General features: G+C 39.9%; 1 protein-coding gene across 2 annotated transcripts in view; it reads right to left on the bottom strand.

Moving 5' to 3' along the window:
• The window catches only part of LOC144686828 (ras-related protein O-RAL), a 55,640-nt gene extending 40,063 nt beyond the window's left edge, over window positions 1–15,577 (bottom strand). Inside the window, exon 1 of one of the 2 annotated variants that reach the window (XM_078552583.1) lies at window positions 15,465–15,577. The gene's annotated coding sequence lies outside the window, so the exon portion shown is untranslated. The remainder of the gene's footprint in view (window positions 1–15,464) is intronic. The other variant, XM_078552584.1, reaches the window with a different exon arrangement.
• Between the last annotated feature and the right edge of the window lie 299 nt (window positions 15,578–15,876).

Below are 15,876 nucleotides of genomic sequence, written 5' to 3' on the forward strand. Positions count from 1 at the left end.
GAGGGGCTCCAATTAACAAAAAAAAATACTAGGCAAACAGGCCATGGTCCTTAAGAAAAGCAAACAACCAAAAAAGTTGACAAACATTTCCACTACAATTTGGCCTCAGAACATACCTCGTAAGACATGCAAATCATATCGTACCAACTTACCACAAACACCATTGTTAAAGCAGTTTTATTTGTAAGCAATTCTTCCTTCAGAGCTAACCACTGCATGCCAGGGATGCACAGGAGCAAATTTAGCTAGTGAATTTATTAGAAAGGCTAATTCTACTGCAGTATTAAAACATTTTTTCTTAGAACTTGCAATGTAAATTTGCTTTAGTGTAAAAACAACTTGTCAGCTATGGATGCTAGAACATTGAAAATGCACTATTTAACTGGTGCTACAGTGAATTTTGGGGCACAGGCAACGAATATTTATTTACTGCAGCAAAACTTGAACTTTCCCAATCTTTAGACTAAATAGCCACAAGATACTCCTTTACTGGTATATAGGAACAGAGGAACAGGAGTAGGCCATTTGGCCCCATTGAGCCTGCTCCGCCATTCAACTAGATCATGGCTGATCATCTACCTCAAAGAGCACAAAAGTGCCAATCTACATATCCATACTGATTTCTATCTTGAACGTGCTCAATGATTGAGCTTCCGCAGCCCTCTGGGCTAGAGAATTCCAAAGATTCACCACTTGAGTGAAAAAAGTCTCCTCATCTCAGTCTTAAATAGCCTATCCCCTTATCCTGAGATAATATCCCGTGGTTTTAGACTCATCAGCCAGGGCAAGCATCCTATCTACATCCACCCTGTCACGTCCTGTAAGAATTTAATAAGTTTCAATGTGGTCAACCCTCATTCTTCAAAACTCTAGGGAATGCAGACCCAGTCTCCTCAATCTTTCCTTATATGACAATCCAGCTTTCCCAGGGATTAATCTGGTGAACCTCTGTTGCACTCCCTCTATGGCAAATATATTCTTCCTTTGATAAGGGGACCAAAAAACTGTGCACAATAACTGCAGCAAGACATCCTTATTCCTGCACTTGAATCCCCTGCGATGAAGGCCAACATACCATTTACCTTCACAATTGCTTGCTGCACCTGTATGTTAGCTTTTAGTGACTCATAAACAAGGACACCCAGGTCCCTTTGGACACCCACATTTCCCAATCTTTCATCATTAAGTAAATATTCTGCCTTTGTCTTTTCTGCCAAAGTGAATAACTTCATATTTATTCACATTATATTCCATCTGCCATGTTCTAGCCCATTCACTTAGCCTGTCCAAATCCATCTTGCATCCTCCTCAACTCACGTTCCCACTAAGTTTCGTGTCATGCACTTTCGGCCATACCCTCTAAACTAACAGCTTATCAAATCAGAAGTCAGGTCTAATGACTGAATATGGAAAATTCTTTGTATGCTGCACTATACATGGCCACTGATGGAAGTTTGCCAAGTGAGCACAACAAAACCTGATCATCTGCACGGTGTAATTTTGTAAACAGCTGTTTACACCATCGTAGCCACAGCACTTTCAAAATGATATCATACTTCCACTTACTTAGTACTTTCAATGTAGAGAAATTTCCCAGGGTGAGCTTTATAGCCACTGAAACACTTTTGAATTGCAATCATGTAATGTAGAAAACGCAGCAGCCAATTTGTTCACAGCAAGGTCCCACAAACATCACTGACAATGACCAGGTGGTTTTGCTTAGTGATGCTGATTTTTCCCTCAATTTTGGTCAGAAGACCAAGGAGAACTCCCCTGCTCTATGAAATAGTGTCATATGATATTTTACGCTCGGTTTAACATTTCATCTGAAAGGAGGATATTAACCAACACAAGCTTGGCCAGTGATCTTAAGGGATGAGACAAACAGGCTGATTTAGACAGTGAATTCCAGAATGTGAGGTCTGTTCAGAGGTTATAGCCTCACTACTGATCTGCCACTTCAGTGCATTACTAAAGAGGCACTGCATTGTCAGACACCATCTTTCAGACGAGGTTTTAAAACGAGGCTCTGGCTTCCTGTTCAGGCGGACATAAAAGATCCCATGGCACTATTTGAGCAGGAAATTTTCCCAGTGACCTTCATCTAGTGCCCCAAAAGGCTGACATTTTCCTCATTCCCACTCTTACCTTTTTAAGCAGGATTTTGCTGTTTAAAGTAGCTGCCACACTTGCCTAAGAAAAAGTGTCCTCACTTCAAAAAGTAATTGAGTGGTTCAAAGTACTTAGGATGCCCTGAAAATGTGATTAGACACAATATAAATGCAAGTTCATTCGCTCTTTAAAAGGTGATGAAAGTGTGGCTAAGGCGCTGCCTGAATTCAATGAGGCAAGTAAGTTGTGCAAATGAGCTATAAAAGGGTGAAGTAAATTGGGTGTGAAACCTCTTTGCTGGGGTCAAACAAAACTACCAAAACATTTTTTTTTTTTACTTAGTTCTGTTGCAGGGTCATGAGGACTCGAAACGTCAACTGCACTCTTCTCCGCCGATGCTGCCTGACCTGCTGAGTTTTTCCAGGCATTTCTGTTTCTGTTTTTGTTTTGGATTTCCAGCATCCGCAGTTTTTTGTTTTTATACCAAAACAAAAGTCAGTCCCATTCCCTCAAATTTCCAACTGGCTGAAGCAAGCTCACCATAAATTAGCAACTTAGCAGTCCTCCTACAATGCCACTTGCAATGTCACATCCAGCATGCCATTAGCCAAGTACATCTGCAAATTTTTTTTTTAATTAGTTTGTGATTTCTTCTGTAGATTTTCCCAAGTAAATATTATACAGTTTTGTGCAGCGACTTGCATTATCTAATGCTTTTAATGTGGTAAGAAGTTCCAAGTCACAGGAGCAAATAAACAAAACTCGACACCAAGCCATTTTGAGTCAAAGGGCTGGTCAAAGAGTTAAGTTTTAAGGAGCGTCATTGAGGAGGAGAGGGTGTCATGAAAACATAATAATTTTCATAATATTGTGATTTATTGTAAAAGTGGGTTAATAGTGAGGTTTGGATTAGTTTCTCTGTGGGGGGGGGGGGGTATTTAATTGAATTGGAGACAACTGGTCTGAAGGTTCTGAGTTATCAACAAGAAGCTAGGTTTGAAATGCTGAATCCATAAACATGGCTGAAATTTTCAAATGTGATGTGTACGGAAAATTTGCATTTTTAGATAAATTAGAGCAGTTGAATTTCAAAGAGATGGTAAGATGTTACACCTAGTCAGAAGAATCTAAACCGTGTTTATTTTTCCCAAAGGTTACTGATAAAATTAGTGCTATGAAAGTTTTATATCATGAGAAAAGTAAAGTTGCAAAGACATATAGGAACAATGGAATTTGTATTAAAAAGGGAGAAACACGTATAAAAGGAGATGAGGCTGTGTAAGAGAAGGCTTTCTAAGACCTAACACAAATGTGAAAAAACTCCAACTTCTGTGCATCAAGTTGCTGACTAAAGGAACTGAAGCCCAGAAAACTCTATTTGAATGCGACTATCCAGGATATTGTGTTGCTTTGCCTGGGTCTGTTTAAATCTATTTGTTTTTACTGTTGCCTTAGCGGAGGTGTAACTGGGAGCCAGATTAATTCGGGGTTTTAGGAGTTATTATAATAGTAATTTGTAAACTTATGTATGAGCTTGAAATCTTTTCTTTTGTTACTAAATGTCTAATTTAGTTTTCTAAAAAAAGAACCTCTGGAGTCGCAGTAGTTTTATTGCTTCTGAATTCAAGGCACGCATCTCGAAATAAAATATAAATTGCAAAACAGTTGTGACCGCGTGATCAAGTTTCCCTCGTGGATTTGATCTGCCTGGCACACATCATCTGCCACGTCATAACAAGGGTTGCGAGGGGGAAATTCCAGGGCTAAGGGCCCAAGCAGCTGAAAGGCAGAGTCAATGGTTTAATGATGAAAATCAGGGCTGCAAAAGAGCCAAGAAAAAGAGGGCACAAATTGAGAGATTGCAGAGCCGGAAAAGATTACAAAGATAGGGAAGGGTGAGGTGATAGAGGGCTTTGGAAGCAAGGATGAAAATTGAAACAATGTAGGTCAACAAGCACAGGGGTGATGGATGAACAGGACTTGGTGTGCCAAAAGCAAAACACTGCAGTTGCAGGAAATCTGAAACAAAAACAGAAAATGCTAGAAATACTCAGCAGGTCAGGCAGCATCTGTGGAGAGAAACAGAGTTAACGTTTCAGGTCAATTATACTTCATCAGAACTTGTCGTGAGTTTGGGTACAGACAGCAGAGTTTTGGGTGAGCTCAGGTTTATAGAAGGTGCAAGATAAGAGAAAAGTCAGACAGCATGGGAACAGTCAAGTCTAGAGATAACAATGGCATGATGAGCATTTCAGATGAACTGAGGCAGGAGCAGAGATGGGTGAAGTTATGGAAATAGAAATAGGTGATTCTTGGTGATGGAGGGGATTGTCGGGGTCAGAGGCTCTTATGGTTATTCAGTAGAAATAAAATGGGTGGGGGAAAGAGAACCAGAATTCAGCTGCACAGCATCTTTTAGACTAAACCCTTGTGGACAGAGCTGCTCTTTACAAATCTGGGTGGTGCCAAACTAATACTCTACTTTTGATAGAAAAATGAACTTAACTTTGTACATTTGCTGTAATTTGCCTGGTTTACAATGGCACCCAAGCATAAAAATACATTACAGATTTTGATGCGTTGCCTCTGGAAAACAAGCATTAAATGTAGGCATCACAGGTATGTGTTCTTTGCCATCTCTGTGCACGGTCATGGTGTTTAAAACCAATCACATTTTTTTTGGCTAGAATCTCAAAATAGTCAAACTTATCACCTCCACCCTACAATTTATAGGCTTAAAGACCATTTTAGAGTCATCAGTAGAGATGGAGGCCATTCAGCACATCTAGTCTGTGTCGGCTCTTTGAAAGAGCTAAGAGTCCCACTCCTCTGTTCTTCTCCCATAGCCTTATAAATTTAAGTAATAGACAATTCCCTTGTGAAAGTTACTACTGAATCTCCTTCCACTACCCTTTTAGTCAGTGCATTCCAGATCATAACTTGGTGTTAAAACTTTTTTCACCGCTTCACTCCCCCACCACCCGGTTCTTAAATCAATTATCTTCAATCTTGTGTCCTCTGGTTACAAATCTTGCTATCAGAGGATTTCTTGATTAACCTTAGCTTCTCTCCAACTGTTTTCAGACCTAGGCCCAAACAAAATTTAAGTCAATTAAAGAACAGAAAATGCTGCAAATATTCTTCAGGTCAGGCAGTATCTGTGGAGATGGAAACAGAGTTAACATTTCAGATCAATGGCCTGTTGTCAGAACTGGAAGGAGCTAAAGATGGAACGGATTGTAAGCAAACACAGAGGCAGGTAAGGCAGTGGGTGGAAGGCAGAAGAGGTTGGCTGCATCTGCAGTATTTTGCTTCCTAAAAACAATTATAAGCAAGATATCAACTGTACAAACACAGATCAGCAATTATGAAAAACTATTCATAAAGTTTCATTTTAAATTAAATTTAAACTTCAAATGTTACATACACTATGATAATGGAGCTAAAGGATCCATGCATCTGCGAAAGCAGCACTCAAAATTTACAAATGCAAGCAATAATTTACTGCATTATAATCATCTGCTCACTTAAAAATGAATCAAAACTTAGCTATTAAATGACGTGAAGCTTATTAACACTAATCTCTAGTAACTGGTGAGAATTTCAGATCATTAAAGCAGAAAAAATGAATCATTTTTTCTTTAATTAGCTGCGGAGATGCTGCAAAAAAAAAACGGGCAGCTACCATCTGTTGATACAATGAAATCATATCCGTAACTACAAGTATGGAAAATAATACCCCGGCACACATCATAAAATTCAATGTACACTTTGGGCCTCTCTGTAGATCTTTATAACCTTTAAGCCTAAGGTTCTGATCCATACCCATTTACAACCATGATTTTGCCTGGGTACACTGGTACAATCAGCATATCTTGTAACATTCTACTTCTACAGCTTTGTTAATCTTAACTTAAAATTCCTATGGGGTTTACATTGGCAGCATCTTATTTTGAAGCTTACTTTCCTCTCCACACTGTTGTTCCAAATTAAAATAGTTTGTTGAGCTTTAAATTCCATCACTTAGTAATATTTACTGAAGGAGTCAACAACACTCCCCCTGGCTAAAAACTTCCAAGTTACATTCCAGATGCTATGGGACAAAAATACTGCTCGCAGGATGTGGGTAATTTAATAGCAATGTGAACAATGATAACATGACAAATAACAATCAGTTCATTATAGACAAAACCATAAGGTACAATTTAGTTTTTGAAAAATGCCAAGAAGAAAAAGTTACTTCTCAATTCATGCACGGTTTACCATGAGCTGCCTTGTATGACTGTGTATTGCCAGGATTTCCTCTATTAGGAGTCAGTTAGCATCTAAAAAAAAAGTTTTTTTTTAAAAAAGCAGGTTGACCTTTCGGGCAGAATCCCCCTCCACACTCCCTCCCTTTTTCGTTCAAGAGAAAGAAATGAGGGGAAAATCATCAGTGAGGTTGATTTAGAGGGAGTTTCAACCCCACCTTTGACCATAGCAGCTTTATTTTTCACTTCTGCTATGGAATTATTGGGAAAGTCTGAGTTACCATCTAGAAGTGCATAATTTGTCCCATGAGACCATTTGTTTCATGTACCATTCGGGCATTTCCAGCCTTCAGTTGTACTATGGACAAGAGAGTTTTTATTTCTCTTTTTTTTAAGTGCGTTTAATATGGCAGAGCAATCATTTTGATTCAGGAGTTTTAAAGTTGCAATTAATGGGGAAGTTAAGAGGGTGGAGCTAGCTATTTTCACCCCAAGAGTTTTTCTATTTCCCTGAACTAGCATAGAATACTTACAAAATGTGGCTGGAGATAGGATGTCTAACTTCCTCCAAATCAGCCTCACCTAACAACTTCCTCCCATTTCTCTTCCTTCAGAAACCTTAGATTTTTGCCTGGCACTTCTCTTCCGTGACATGGCCACGACCATGGTTTAATGCTGTGGGGAATCAGTTCTGAGCCCACGTGCCACAGCTTGGTGCTCCACCCTCAAACTAGGAGCTCTACATTGACATGCTAGGCTTTGGCATCAATGTTGTAGACAGGTTTGTCATTCCAGTGACAAAAATTTTTTTTTTTAAAAACGTTCATGGTTCAAGGCCCATCAATACAAAAGTCCAAGCCTTCATCTTTTTTTTAAACAAAAAGATTGCTGGTACAGAGAGGGACCATCTGTTTTATAAATAAAGCAACCGGCTGTTAGCGATGATATGAATATTAGGTCTGAAGCTCATCTCAGGATTAAACGTGACACCAAGGTTGCGAACAAACTGGCTTAATTTCTGACTCACTCTAGTGCAACTATGACTTACAAAGTACACAATTTTCAGGGAAGTGGTAATGGTCGTGGGGGGTGGGGGGGCAATGGGTGTTATTTATTTCATCCTCCAACAAAAGCAGCACATCAGACTTGTCCCAAAGATCGTTAACTGCACAAGGTTGGACTTGGGTCTACAAGGTGGAGGCTAACAATTTGCTTGATCTGCTTCATAGGACTCATCTCCACAAGTTTACTAAGACTATTGTCACTTTAAGTGAATCTTGCAATATACATAAAACGTAAATTGTCTCAAAAGATACTTTAATTAAGAGGATAGTGAACCCAATGGATACATTATGGACACAAAGCACAGAAATATGAACACTACATTCCACTTCAGAATCAGAAGATGATTTTGAATAGCTTAATTTTTAATTCCCATAACACTGTTAATTCAAGAAGAAACATTTTGAAAATTGAAACAAAATAGATCTATATACAGAAAAGCCAATGGGGTCAGTTAGCTCAGTTGGCCAAATGGCTAAAGTATGTTGCAGAGTAATGCCAACAACATGGGTTCAATCCCCATATTGGCTGATGCAGTTCTTGGAACAAGGCAAGGAGGCAGGCCCCATAGAAATATCATGGCATAAGCCATGATCAGACAATGAGGACACTACATGAAGAAAGAGAAAACTGCAACAATATATATGTGCCAGCGTAGTAAAAATAAACAGAAGTTACTGAAGTGGGTCATGAAAGACTGAGTTGATGTATCTTAACAAAAACTAGGCAATACTACAGTAGTCATGTTACACTATAGAATTTCAGATCCAACAACAACCCTGTCTAAAAGTCTGAATTAAAAATAGAAAATGCTGGAAATCCTCAGGTCAGGCAGCATCCACGGAAAGAGAAACAGTTAACATTTCAGGTCGATAACCTTTCATCAAAACTGGGAGTGTTGGAGATGTAATGGGTTTTGCTCAAGGTGTGGGTGGGGCAAGGACAAAAGTCTGTTAGTCTTACAGGGCCAAAGGGAATGGGGAGTTTGCACTCCCTGCACACCAGCCCAACCAACCCTCCATATTGTTTCCTTTTCTTTGCAAGTTTTGGTTTCTCCTCTTATCTTTGCTTTCAGTCAGCAGCGCACCTGCTCTAGGCGCATCGTTTTTGGTTTTTTTCCTGCCCTATCAGCATTCCCTCTGGTTCTGTAAGAGTAACTCTTCTGTCATTCAGAATGCTGCTGACCTACTGCATATTTCCAGCATTTTCTGTTTTTAGATCATTCCTGTCTATAATCATCTAGAAGGTTCATCACCCAACAACTGAAAAATGTAAGCAGCTGACATTAATGATATTAAAAACCACCAGTAGAATTACAAGACAATAATCTAATTGAACTTAATTAACAGATAAATGCTGTAACATGTGACAAATGGCAGGACATGCACTACAGACTGGTAAAATGCAGGTGTGGCTTGAAATCTCCTGCACTGAAAGCTTCCAGTCAACAACTGAACCACTGGATGGTACAATCAAGGAAAAGGCAAGAAGGAGAAGGGGAAAGAGAAAGCAAACTGAGTCACAGAGCACCCCAGCGATGAGATCAGGCTGAACTGTTGGATGTAGAAAATTTCAGTGCAAAGTAATGCAAATTTAGTTAGCCAAATTCATGGGTGATGTACCTAATATTTAAACTATAGTCCTCACATGGAGGATGTTTCACGGGTTCTAATAGTGCTTTCACTGGGTATCTTAAAATGCACCAGCATCTGTGGGGATGATGGAAAGGAGAAAGAATGGAAGAAAGCAGGAAGCAAAAATGCCACATACTTGGTATGTAGTACATCTTGGTTGGGGCAACCATATCAGAGAATCATAGGAATTTATGACACAGAAAGAAACCAAATCAGAAGCCATCATGGTTGTTCTGGCCAAAAAAAGTTATCCAGTTTAATGCCACTTTCCAGTTCTTGGCCTGTAGCCTTTAGTGCTTCCAAGTATTTTCTTTTTTTAAAAAAAAATACAATTTAGGGTTTTTCCTTCTACCACTCAGGTGGTGAGTTCCAACAATGATTTGACCAAAAGACTTGGCTTAGGTCCACAAAGCCCACCTATAAAGCAGATTTTCAATTTAGAATAAAAAAACAACTCTCAGAAACATTAATGTCTGCTCCACTGTTGAGTAGTCAGCACGATAATTTAGCAGCAAAAGCAGATAAACTTTAAAAAGACACAAACATCATTAATTGATGAAACATTCATCCCTGGGTTAACGTCACTGCAGTAGTTATACAGGCACGTGTGATAAAGGAACAAGGTAGATTCAGCTACAGTCTCACGAATGAGCACCATGAATGGTTAAAACTCCTAAAGGCATTGGGTAAAGTAGCGGAAAGATTTCTAGGCAAAAAGCTCACTATTAAAAAATTTAAAAGTCAGAATACTGAATAAGCTCTTGGTCCATACAAGTTAAAAAGACAATTGTCTTATCACATTAAAGACACATTCAGAAGTTTTGCTTTCGTTATTGTACTGTGTCACACTAATTGTCTTTGCCAAATCTCTATGCATACCAAATATAGATTAGCAAAAGTTTCTTTTTATTACACAGCTGTTCACACATAAACAGTATGAAACAGAATTCAGAGACTGGCTGTTGTAAAGAACCAACAACAACTGTGCATGTAAAAAGTGCAAACCACAAAAGCCTGTCAATTCAGCTCCCAAACGGAGTAGTGCAGCCACTTTCAAACTTAATCTAGCCCAAGCTGATGTGATAAAATGTGGTAAGAAACTTAGTAAAATGACTTTGGGTCATTTCAATTCAGTTCCTTTCAGGTACGAGTTTACAAAACAAACTGCCCATAGTTTCGAACTAAGGCCTCATTGTGTCGCTCGAAGAGGAGGGTGTTACTGCAAAGAACAACGGTCAACATGGCGCAATAAGAGTACTCAAAAGTGGAGATTAAAAGCTCACTGCGGCACAATACCTTGTTCTGAATTTAACCCAATCCCTGTGCTTATCCTACAGTTTGTGCTGATAAGTATGAAAAATGCTCTACCCTCAGGAGACACATCTCTCCTTGATCATAACATTAAAAAAATGCAGCTCACAGCAATTTGTGTCACTTTTTAATCCATTCATTCACTGGATGGGGGTGGCACTGCAAGGCCTGCATTTATTGTCCACCTTTTATTGTCCTTGAGCAGATTGTGGTGAGCCACTTCCTTGTCAGGATAGTTAAGAGTCAACCACAATATTGTGGATCTAGATTCATATATAAGGGAAGGTCAACAGATTTCCTTCCCTCAAGGACATAAGTGGACCAGATCAGGTAGTTTCATGATAACCGTTAATTGAATTCAAATCCCCAGCTGCCATGATGGGATTTGAACTTGTGCCTCTGGATCATTTGTCCATCCTCTGGATTTCCAGTCCAGCAGCATAACCACTATGACAACATACCCCATTAGGTGTGTGCTGATAGCTAGCACAAGTGGTGCACTGGCACCTAACTCCACAATGTGGCAAATAAATCAATCTTCAATGAATTTTTAGAAGTGTTGTGAAATGATTACTGTGAAAGCAGCATGACTGTTTCAGGAACAATGTTGTTAATTGAGAGAACAGCCAAGTCCTAAAATAATGCAAACAACAATCAAATGAATCAGAAAGAACACACCTCAGTGAGCTATACAAGCAATCCAGCACCAAAATCAACATAAAATGTATCAAGAGAAATACTAATCAAAACTGTTTCCATTATGTGCATGTCTAATATTTGCCATTGGAAAATAAATACAAAATTGAAAAATATAAAAAACTTTTCTAAAGAATTACACCAATACAAAGGGCATTTTCCTACATAAGGACATTAATACAAGCTCATGATGTAGAATTTCACCAAAGGAAGATCTTCAAAATAAACATTACACTCCATTTTCTTAGAACATTTAGGCGTATTCCAAGGCATCCTGCATGCTGACAGAAACCCAAAAGAAAAGATGTGCACATTTTGGAAGCTTCAATAGCATAATAAGCTTTTTCTTTAAGAAAAAGGGCCTCAAGTAAGGTTGGTTAAAGCCATCGGAGACAAACTCGACAAAATCAGAGTCTTGTAGCCAGAAGGTCCAGTTTTGATGGAGTGGCAATGGGGATCCTACAACTGGTGTCAGGATCACCAGGGCAGATGCGATTGAGAAAAAAGCAATTCCTGATCCTGACTGTCGTCCACCAACACTGCTCAAACACTGCTAAAACTGTGTGGACTTTCCTGTGGGCCTGCAAGCGATTCATTTCCATTGCTTTCAAATAAAAACTAGGTAAGTTGTCTAAATCGCTGGTGATCCACTCCAAAGCAAAAACAGAATTACCTGGAAAAACTCAGCAGGTCTCTCCTCTGGTTTACCACCCAGGTGAAGGTGTAAATGACCCCTCATGACACCTGGAAGCCAGTCTCAGAGCTGCTCTGCTTTCACACATGGGGCCTGCAGGCCAGTCACAGCTACACTGTTCCCACACAATTCCTAAAAGCTAGTTATTATGCTGCATCTATGAAGCTCTACAACCAAGTCACTTGGTCACATCCTGTGGATAGAGAGAGGGCAGGAGCAGAAAACATAAAACATTTTTACTTCTTACAAACCCTAAAAATGTTGGGTAAATTCAGTCAGAGCCTGATCTGCCTGTAGGAAAAGATGGGAGTCTTGTAGTTTGCAAATCTACTTTTGTCCATAATTTTGATACCAAATTGATTTATAATCCAGAATCTGAACATTTTAAAATAGAAGATTCAGCACTCTGTTCAAAACTGACCTTTCCAATTTATAAACAGGTGCATATCTGTTCAGTAATACCAGACTCTTACAGGTGAAATAACATATTGACCAACACGAAACAACGAAAAGTCATTGACCTAAAACATCAACTGTTTCTCTCTTTGTAGATATTGCCAGACCTACTGTGTATTTCCAGCATTTTCAGTTATTATTTGAGATTTCCCACATCTGCAGAACTTTTATTACAATGCAGTTATGGAAAAATCAGAAGAGTGAGAGACACCACCACTTCAAAATCTCCCTACATCCCATTATCTTCTTCCACAAAGCCAGTTCAAATAAAAGGGTCTCATTTTTCAAAAATATTAACCCCCATCATTATAGCATCTATCTTTCCTTAATGGTTGCCAGGGTTCTTGCCTCAACTCCCCTCTCTGGCAGCCCAGATCACATACTGACTAAATGCACATCTTCTGAACATTACCTTCGCAAAACTGGTCTTCCATCCTCTTTATCTTGCTACTTTGGCATAACTGAAGTGATCATTTTGGGTTTATCTCCACTATCCTAATTAATACCTTTATTTCTTTTATAAGATCCTCTCGCAAGAATTTATGGTTGATGCACCCTCGCAGTTGCTCAACGTATATCTCCAACTTCAGCTGCACTGCTCTGCTCTGCCTGCCTACAGTCTGAAAAGCTCTGATGCAACCAGGCCCAAGCACTATAAAACTGCCAGGATTTTGAGGGATTTGAAATCAAATGATTAAGTAATATAATCCAGCATCCGGTTCTGACAGAGACCTGCAACATTAACTTTTACCTTCCTTTCTCTACAGATGCTGAGTGTTACCAGCCTCTCTTTTATTTCAGACATCTGTTGTATTTTGAATTTTTTGTAAGTCAGCATATCCTGTTTATTTTAACCCGACTGAACATGAGCAACCAGTCAAACAACATTCCCAATTCTCTTTCAATTTCACCTTAAATCTCTGCAGGAAATTTACTTCCATCTCGACAATGTTGACTTTTTACTGAAGTGCATCCCTAGTTTTGCCAAGCATCCTGAGGGGTTACTATTCAGTGAATATTTGCAAGCTAATGAAGTACAGAGAGTATCACATCTAAGTACGATTCTCACTTCATCGTCTGCATGCACACGTGCATTTCCCGAGTTAAGGAATAGGAAATCAAGAGTGGGAGTCATGTTTGATTTGCCACACTCTCATCCCACGAGCAGAGACACCAAGTGCAGATTCTGTACCAACACTCTAATCAAGATCAATCAGTTCACCTACTGTCACAAAGAAATTTTAAATAAAATTACTGTAAAGGACAAGAATAACTCAAGGGTCAGAAAGCAATATTACAGTCACATGGCAATCACTGTATTGGATACATTTCATGTCAATATTACAGATGGTGTTAAACAGACATTATCTTCAGCATCCACAGTAGTTTTTTGTTGTAGTTATTATCTTCAGATTGTTTGGCTTAGATTGGTCAGTGGCATTAAAAAAAAATCATGACTTGTCCTCACACTTCTCGTGAACTAAGATGGCCCAAGAGCATTAAAGCAGCAGTTAAATTCAGGCATCTGATATTGTAAATCTCTGGAGGGTTTGTGAATTTTGACATAATCTCTAAGCACGTTAGGAGGCCATTTTCCAATTGCTTATATATTTAAAGTGACAAAATGCTAGAAATATTCAGGTCAGGCAGCATCTGTGGAAAGACACTAGAGTTAACATTTCAGGTTGAGATGACCTTTCATCAGAACAGTTCTGACGAAAGGGTCATCTCAACCCAAACGTTAACTGTGTCTTTCCATAGATGCTGCCTGACCTAAGTATATTCAGCATTTTTGTTTTTATTTCAGATTTCCAACAACCACAGTATTTTATTTTTGTAGTTGTATATTTGGTTCACTTTACAAAAATATTTTTTTTAGGAACAATGTCTTTCAATTGCTAGACTAGAAAAATTTAAATGTAAGAAGCCAGAATGATGTTTAAAATATACATTCAAAATGGTTGTTTGAGGTCCACACTCTAAACATGCCTTCTTTCAGCCAAATAAACCTTAGCATCACATCACGTATTGTATACCTCAGCCAGAAACTCCCAAAATATAAACAGGAAACTGATAAGCGCATTAACTGCAACAATACTAAGTTCGACACCAGAGTAAAGCAGTTTACTCAATCAGAAGCCCATTCACTACTTTAAAGATCCACGCCCTCTACCACCGGCACACTGTGGCTGCAATGTGTTTTACCTACAGGATGCACTGCAGCAACTCTCTAAGGTTTCTTCGACAGTACCTACCAAATCAACAACATGCAACATTAAGGACAAGGTCAACAGACATGTGGGAATACCACCACCACCAGGTCATACCATCCTGACTTGGACATATATTGCCATCCTTTAAGGTAACAGAGTCAAATTTCTCAAGCTCTCTACATAACAAACTGCAGCAGTTCACTACCACCTTCTCAACAGAACCTAGGGGCAGACAGTGAATGCCAGCCTTTCCAGCAACACCCATTTCTCGAGTTTTTTTTCTGATTTTAAAAAATCATCGCAGCATCAATACCAAAAGGTTTTCTAGCAAAATGTCATGGCTCCATAGATTTCTTAAACACATTTTAATGTATTTTGCAAATATCCATCACTGGTAGACAAGCACCAGATCCCAAACAATTATTGGGCTCATTTAAAAATCAAACCCCTTTTAGAGTTGTCAGTGATGGTGGCAAATTGACAGGAATGATATGGTGTTTTTATTTAAAAAACAAAAAAAATGTGAATGTGGCTTCTCAAGATTGGAAGTGAGGTGGATCTGAATGATGTGATAGGGATTAGTGACAAGAATACAACTTCCCAATTTCTTTAGCTTGTTTCACATGCTGTTTTTTTTGTGATATAATTAAAACATAAAAATATGTGCACAACTACTAAGTGAGAAACGCATGGTGCTGAGCTGCCAGTCAGCCAGTCCAGAGCTAGAGATTGAGCCTGGGCAGTACCCCTTGCAAGAGAACAGCGCAACCAACCTTACTCAGCCGGCCAGCGTCCCCGCCCTCCCGGAGCACTCATTGGCCAATTGCCGGCTGAAAGGAGATCCGATTGGTTAGCCTGACTGTCAATCAAAGCTCGAGCTACCGCGTTAGGTTGAGCTGTCACGATTTTTTTTTCCTCTCCCTCCTCCCTTCCTCACACTCACTCACTCTTCCAAGTAAATTTCTGAATTAATTCCTGGAGCGAGGGCGGCTTTAATGGACGAAACCGGAGAGAAGAACAAGGCGCGGCTACTTACAGAGCGCAAAGCTATCCGCGGGCGGGCATGAAAGCAGCCGAGGCGGTTGGTCACTCCATGGGTTGGAGCTGCGGCCAGAGCAGACAGGAAATGACGGCGCGCATCCCGCCTCCAAAAAGCGTCCCCCCGCTCGTGGGAGGGAGGCTGAATGGGTGGTGCAGGAAAAAGGTTCCGCCCCCTCGCACACACCTACCCACTTCTTACACACCCCTCCCCCTCCTCACTCACCCCTCCCCCCTCCTCACACACCCCCTCCCCCCTCACGCACCCCCTCCCCCACCGCACTCCTCACACACCCCTCCCTCCTCCTCATACACACCTACCCACTTCTTACACACTCCTCCTCCAATCCTCACACACTCCCTCCCGCTCCTCACACACCCCCTCCCCCTCCTCACAAACCCCCTCCTCA

This window comes from Cetorhinus maximus, chromosome 11, assembly GCF_964194155.1.
Source record: "Cetorhinus maximus chromosome 11, sCetMax3.hap1.1, whole genome shotgun sequence".
NCBI lineage: Eukaryota > Metazoa > Chordata > Chondrichthyes > Lamniformes > Cetorhinidae > Cetorhinus > Cetorhinus maximus.